The sequence below is a fragment of the Prionailurus bengalensis genome, chromosome D2, assembly GCF_016509475.1.
Source record: "Prionailurus bengalensis isolate Pbe53 chromosome D2, Fcat_Pben_1.1_paternal_pri, whole genome shotgun sequence".
In the NCBI taxonomy this organism is placed as follows: Eukaryota; Metazoa; Chordata; class Mammalia; order Carnivora; family Felidae; genus Prionailurus; species Prionailurus bengalensis.
The window spans coordinates 85,681,450-85,689,217 of record NC_057351.1 but is presented as its reverse complement, the minus strand read 5'-3'; the positions used below and the strand labels follow the sequence as shown (position 1 = coordinate 85,689,217).

Below are 7,768 nucleotides of genomic sequence, written 5' to 3'. Positions count from 1 at the left end.
CAGGCTGGGCTGAGTTCAGGCAGGCGGTGCTTCTGCTGATACGACACTCTTAAAAACGTGCGGGTTTTCTGTATACGAGATTCGGCAGAAGCGACAGACAGGTTGCTGAGGCCTGTCTCCGTTCCAGTTGCAGCAACTGGAGGTTGGTCCCTGCCAGACTTTTACAAGACTCTTGTCCCGCTACCAGACAGGGCCCCAGACCCCCCGAGTCCTACGCGGTGTTTTACAGGAGCTCTGTGTTTGGTCTCCGACTTCGGCCTCACTGCACTTTGATCTGGGGGCGGTTACCAGTCACGTACCAGTCACTTACCGATCACTTACCAACTGGGGGGCGAGAGATAAGCAGTTTGCTCTCCCCGACCCTGCAAGTCTTGGCCCCTCGCAAGTCTTCTTGAAAACAGAACGCTCCTTTCTTCAGCTAGTTTCTTCTTCTTGGAGCTCATCCCAAGCAGACGGCGGGCTGACACGGTGTTTTTCTCAGAATCCTCCTCCGGGACCGTGGGTGACATCATCCCACAGGCGGTGGTGAGGGGTGTTCACGGTGAGGTTTTGGGGTGACGGTGGGGTCTGGAGCCCATGGCCAGGAAAGAATTTTTGAGACCTCTTCTGTGCAAAAAGGTTTCTTCCTTAGAGTGCGGGGACAGGACCTGGGGCCAGAAAGAGCAGCCCCCGCAGTTTTGCAGTGATTGGTTATGAGTTGGGGGAGGTGAAGTCAAAGGAGAGGCCTCCGGAAGGACTTTGATGTGCCAACGAGGACGCCTAAGATCCCTGAGGGGAGGGCTTGCTCTTGTGGAGCTGAGGCTGTTTTCCCTCTAGTGAGGAATGAACATTAGGGCAGCAGGGGGCCCTGGAGAAACTCCTGTTCTGTATTTGCTTCAAGTATTTGCCCAAGGGCTGCAGGTTAGAAGGAAACTTAACGTTACCTGCCATCTCCTTCTGGCCTTTGTTCCCACATCACTCTGGAGGGGAGCGCGACGTTGGGGCTCCAGGAAACTGAGTCTACAGGGGTCTGGAGGTTAGGCTGTTGACAAGATTGCCTTTTTCTTGTAATTTACCGAGACACGTACACTGAGGGAGACGCCTGTCCTGCGGGACTGTGACCTCTATCAGTTACCCTGGGTTTTTCCCTTTGCTTTGTTCTTGGGCAGCCGGAGAGCCCAGGAGAGTCCCGCAGATCCCACCTCGGGACGCAGGGCTGTGAGCTCGGGCTCTGCCCTCGGCCCGCCTTAATGCTCCCTCGTCACTCGCACCACATGACAGAGTGTGACGCCCGCTTTCTGACCAGTCCTTACGTAAATGCCACCTTTGTTAGGTTTTTGCTTTGGTAGCATCCTCTGTACCCGTGTCTGTGACCGTCCTCTACCGCGATGTAACAAAGTGCCCCAAAACTTGCGGCTTAAAACAGCCAGTATTTATTTGACTGGTGACGTGGTCAGTGCCGGAGGCCGGGCTCCGTGGCAGGTCTTCTGCTCCTGGCTGTGGCCCTCGGGGACCGCCGTCAGCTGTCACTCTGCCCCTGGCCGTGGTTGGCTGACCGAGGCTGGCGTTGATCATGTGCCCAGTGGGCAGCCAGGGAGAGAGGGGCGCTGGCCACGTGCCTCCCCTGAGCAAGACCACATTTTTCACATGGAGCTCGGGGGGCAGCAAGAGCGGGTGAGCCTCGAGGCGCGAGCCATGTTCAGATGTCCACGTCAAGTCTGCGGCTGCACCGCCGGCCAGTGCGGGGCTGGGGACGGTGGACTTCCAAAGGGCACGGACGCGGAGGTGGGAGAAAACTGGAGGCTCGTGGCTCCCACGGCCGGAACGTGGTTCCCCACACCACCCCCCGAGATGCTGTTTATAGCACTTTAGACAGTTCAAACCAAACAGTCTTAAATAAGTGGCAACGCAAATCGAATACTTAAATGTCTAATTCCTCTTCCGTAAAAAGGTGAGTTCCGTCCCTAAGATGGTGACTCTGTTCCTTTTTTTAATAACGTGAGGGTACTCACCTCCCCGTTTCCCCCTCAACTTTGAGTCCTAAGCTCTACGTCTCCATCGTCAAGGGTGGGAAGGGTTACACCTGTCCACAGCCACGCCCCTAGTTTCCTGCTTTGTTCTAACCTGGATCCATGTGTTAATGGATCCCCCACCCCCCGCCGCCCGGGGAAAACGCTGTGGCATCAAGTCAGACAGGCCCCTCCTGTCGCGTCAGGGGCTTCTCTCCACCGTGTCCGGGATGCCTTTCCCACCGGCTCCTGCCTGGCGCCCTGCCGTTCCTCGTTTCCCTGCTCCTCTTACCAGGGACGTTCTCCACTTGCTCACCGCCCTTTCTGTCTCCTTCCTGCCCTTCCCCAGGGCAGCTGCGGGCGGGCTCGGTGTGGAGCCTCTGCCCCTGAATCTGGCGCCGTCCCCTTCCTGGTCATACCTGCCCTCTCCCGGGGCGGACCCCAGCACCATGTCCTGCTCTGATGTTCACATTTTCTCACGTGCCCTCACGCTTGACTTGTAGGGTGTCAGGTGATGCTAATAGTTGCTTGAACTGATTTTCCCTCAAAATTTTAAAGAAATGACCGTGTCATCTTCTAAGATCTTCAGAGTCCCTTCTGAACTCACCAAGGGCCGCATTCCAGTCTGTGTGACTTCATAGGTGGCTTGTCTTGGTGTTTTCTTTGTTTTTGGAAAAGTGCTATGGTGACAGGATCTCGTTTATCTTTGATGTTCAGTGATTTTCTGATGATATCTACACATTTCTAAATATTAATTCAGTGGAACATTCTATGAGCATTTTCAACAGAGAGATTTCTGTCTTTCTGGGAAATTCTCTTCTGTTTACACATACACAGACATGCATTCACACAGTACTCTTAGTATATATTGCATATTACATTTTTATATTATGCTGCACATCATATTGCGTATTACGTATTGTACACGATGCGTGATATTTTATGTGTTGTATGTTGTACTGTGTATTAAGCACATTATAAACGTTATGTACGTTAGAACGTAAAATGCATACTACGTACAGTGTGGTAGGAACCTCACGCCCTCTGTAACTCCCCTCCCCCGCTGCTACATGCTTGGTTTGGGGGCTCCTGTCAGCGGACTGCCAGCTGTCACCGGTCATCCTTCCTTGTCTCTTTTCTCTTGTATTTTCTGCCTCTCTGACTTCTCCCCACATTCTGGAAGACCTCCTTATCTTTGTTTTCCAAATCTACTGAAGCTTTAAAACACCTGTTTGCACCTTCCAGAGCGTTTCTGCCTTCTCTGAGCAGGTGTCTCACCCCCACACTTTTCTGTTCTTCCTGTGGCACACGTGGCATCCGTGTGACTCACTCTGTCTCACTTGCTGCTCTGTTCCGTCCCCCTGCTGACTTTCTCTTGGATCGTCTCGCCTCAGTCTGTCTTTCCTGCTCCCTCTTCGCCTCTGCCTCGTCTGCACAGCTGTTCCTCCCGATTTGAGGAGAAATTCCAGACAGGCGTGGGTCCCATCTGTGTGGGAGCAGTGGCGTGGAGCGTCTTGGAGTCCAGCCGAGGGACCCGCCGCCTCTGTGCCCTCCCAGGGGACCGGCTCCTGTCTGCTTCTCCTTCCTAACACCTGGGAATGTCTCACCTGTTAGGGACCCCCTTTGCCTACCCTGACCCCATCTTGTCTTTCTGGCTGTTCCATATCTGTATCAGGAGGCCCTGAAGCACAGGTGTCTCCCTGAAGTTTTGAGGCCTCAAGCTGGGTATTGTGCTTTGAGAAGGTTTGACCAATGTCCCTCCTATGGGACTGAACTCCACCCAGATGGGATTGTGCTCACTGTCACATCTCTATTCCTTGTCCTGGGCCTGACTTCCTGGGTAGACGCTCACCCGTTCACCTATTCACCCATCCATTCACCCGTTCACACATTCACCCATTCACTTACCCATTCAGTCATCCATTCGCTCATTCACTCATTCAGTCATCCATTCATTCATTCACCCATTCACCTATTCACCCATTTATCCATTCATTCACCCATTCACCCATCCATTCACTCATTCACTTACCCATTCAGTCATCCATTTGCTCATTCATTCACCCATTCACCCATTTATCCATTCATTCACCCACTTATCCATTCACCCATTCATTCATCGATTCACCTGTCCATCCATTCATCCACCAGACATGTACTGAACACTCACTCTGTGCCAGGAACTGTGCCAGGTTCTGGAGATGGTCAATTTGAAGAAGAGGCAAGGGTCCCCGCTTTCCAGAAGCTTCTGGGTTAGCCACAGGAGACACGGTAAATAAGCCCATAAATGTATTCCATAAATGAATGGACGGGGAAAGTATAGGAGTAGGAGGAAACTTAATTCCTATGTGGATGACAGCGCCCGCTACCAGCAGCAGGACACAGGTGTCTGTCACATTGCAGGAACACTGCTGGCGGTCTGGTGCGTGCCTGCTCTGTGCACGGCCCCTGCCCAGAACTGGGTGTAACAAGGGACTGCGTCAGGCTGGGAATGCAGTCCTGAAATGAGGCCGTGCGTCTCTGCACAGAATTAAAGATGGGTCGATGTGGTGTTGCTGGGTCCTCAGGGTCAGAAATTCTAAGGTCTACAGTCATGTCCATTCACAGGGGCAGGGCAGGAAGGATATTCTGGGGAGGGACCCTTTCCCCAACCCCAGGTACCCCATTTTCTGGCACCACCTGACTTGTGTCTGTCTGGATGGGGTTGCTCTACTCCATGTCCTGGGAGGTTTTTTGAAGACCTTGCATGCTAGGGGGTCATGAGGAGCCCTGAGGGGGATCCTCACTCCGACCCGAGTTGGTGCAGGGTCTCTGCAGACTGGGAAGGAACCACAGTCCGTTGTGCAGGAAGCTGGGCATGAAGCCAAGCGGTGAGATTTCCACAGCGCTGAAGGCGATTTCTCCCCAGTGTGCCCGGCCTTGAGGTCTTCAAGGTCAGTCCTGTAAGGACCCTCTGCCCATGCTGCCCTGCGGACCTCTGGCTACTTTTCCTCTGGGCACGTGGGGCTCGGAAGCCCCTGCAGATACAAATCGTCGAGTGTGGTGTTGGTGAGAGATGTCTGATTATTACCAAACTTGTTTCCTTTATTTGACCACTTGTCAAATCTGCAAAAAGCTTTCTTTCGGAGTAATAAATAAATAAACAGATAACAAGGGAATGTATTCTTTGTTTGACATGCCTTTATTTTTAGGAGATAAGATGTACGCTGACATTTAATTCTCATTTTTAATCTGGGTGTTACATAAACGTCTTTTATGGCAGGTCCTTTCTATCTGCATATCTTTGGTTCCCATGCAGCAAACAGGTTTTGGACTGTTACTTCTTTTTTTATGTCTGATAAAGGCTGCATTCAAGCGAAGGCGTTGAATTAGACCTTCGAAAGGCAGCTGCAGATCTGACTTCTGTTTCTGGGTGGAGGTAACCGCTCAGCTCTGCGTTTCGTTATATCTCAGCTTCCTGGCGTTTGGCAGCCCTTAATACAGTGTCCTTTGGGGAAGGCGCTCTGTTTGGTTAACAGCATATGAAAAAGCACACAGGCTAGTTGGGGCTTTTGTTTTCGTGTTCTCAGAGTTCGAGTATATGGCAGGAAGGAGACTCCGGGACCAGCAGGCACATGTGCCTGGTGTGTGGTTTGTGCCGGGGACGTGCCGGTGACCAGTGCTGCCAGGCAGAGGGGCTCCGGGCACAGCTGTGTGGAGCTGAGGCAGCAGCCGGGCCCTGTCCTGTCTTGACCCCGCCTTCCCGATGAGGACAGGGTGGCCCGTCTCTCCAGCACAGCCCCCAGGACTTCGGAGCAGTCTTCACAGGCCTCCCCCAAGTGTGCTTCTAACCGAGGTCCTTACTCGCCCTGCTGGGGCTCGTGCTGCAGGGTTGCAAATATAAGTGTGATTTCTATTTCGCAGAATCTTGGAAGGAACACCAGAGATAATGAATGTACCAGGAAAAGCTCCCAATAGGAGCCCACATAACTTGCAGAAAGCCTCTGTCTCTCTCTCTCTCTCTCTCTGAGATGAGACTTCTTCCCATTGTTTCACGGTGGCCATGCAGGACACAGAGCCCTACTCACTGCCCTTGCTCCTCAGAAGGATCCATCGGGGTCAAGGGGGAAGCAGGTGTCCACGTGATGGAATTTATAAGAACCGTGGGTCCTCGATTCATATCAAACCAACATGTCAGTCGACCCTGTTACTTGCACCAGCCTATAGGAGCGGGTAGATGTTCCTGCTTCCCTGACGTGGTCCTTTTCTTCTCGGGGCCTCAGCTCCTGGCAGGCTCTTTTCATGGACTCAGTTGTCTCTATTCAGTGTCTCCACCCCTGGGTAGTCCACAGCTGTGCTCCAAGGGGGACCGCGGATAAAAAGACCTCCAGTCCTCCCACCCCGTGGGGATGGCTGTGATGGAACACATGTCATGTTTACTGACAAATGAGCTGGATGCTGTGACACACGTGGGACAGCACCTTCAAAGGCTCTTCTCTGAGCAGTGGTGACCTCCTGGTGCCATGACAGCTCGTACCCCGTTCTCTCTGTGAGCCTGGCTTCCATGGCCCGTTACCAAATGGCTGTTTTCATTACATTGCTTGAATAAATCACAGTAATGACTTACTTTCTGAGAACCTTGTTTTAATGGTCTTTATGGTTGAATCCGTTGGATTGTAGATCACAGACTGAGGTGTATGACCTTGTACATACATTTAGACACTGAGGACCACCAACCACAGCAGGGCTAACAAGGTTCAAAAGCTGAGGTTTGCACGTAAGCAAGACACAATACACAATATCTTGGGAGATGGAGAGGGCAAGAATCACCCTGGCATTTGGGGTTTAATTAGGTATTGCCGGTATATTCACTGCCTGGCACAGGCGTCTAGGTGAACCTCCATGTGATGAAATCTCTCTCGTTTGTTCACATGGAAAGACACCATTTGCATTCTCATTTTACTATACCTTCTGTAGATTTCTTTAATTCAGAAACTGTTTCCTAGAGATCATGTTATTTTAAAGTAACAGACAAATGCATTTTCTTTTCTTTTTTTAACGTTTGTTCATTTTTGAGAGACAGAGAGAACGTGCAAGTTAGGGAGGGGAAGAGAGAGAGGGAGACACAGAATCCGAAGCAGGCTCCAGGCTCTGAGCTGTCAGCACAGAGCCCGACGCGGGACTCGAACTCACCGACCGCGAGATCATGACCTGAGCCGAAGCAGTCGCTTAACCCACTGAGCCACCCAGGGGCCCCTGCATTTTCACGTTATAAGATTCATACAGAACAAAGGTACACAGAGCAAGACATCACCACTTTGGCCCCGCTGTCTGCCTTTGGTGGCCTCTCCAGAACTTCCCAGACTATTTCTGTGCTACAAGCAGACACAGGCCTGTTCAGAAGGCTTGCAAGAACAGGGCATTATAAACGTTGTTCTACAAGTAGTTCTTTTTAAAATTGCGGGTTAGAACACTAGCATGAGACCTACCCACTTACCGTGCTCTTACATGCACAAGGCAGTGATGTTAACGGCAGGCATCGCGTCGTTCAGGAGCTCGGAGTGTGTTCATCCTCCATCACTGAAACTCTGTGTCCCAGAACCCTGGACAGCTCCCTTCTCCCTGCAGCTGTGACTTTGCCTCTCAGGTGCATCCTGGAAGTGGAATCATGCAGTATTTGTCTTCTGTGCCTAGCCTATGTCGTGTAGCGTAAAGTCCTCCAAGTTCATCCGTGCTGTCACGTGTAACGTTCCACTGCGTGCACGTACCACGTTGCCGATCCGTTCATCTGTGACCGCACG

The 7,768-nt window shown here is 51.9% G+C and overlaps 1 protein-coding gene across 1 annotated transcript in view; it reads left to right on the top strand.

The window, feature by feature from the left end:
• The window catches only part of TCERG1L (transcription elongation regulator 1 like), a 194,124-nt gene that overhangs the window by 62,860 nt on the left and 123,496 nt on the right, over window positions 1–7,768 (top strand). The gene's annotated exons all lie outside the window — the stretch shown is intronic.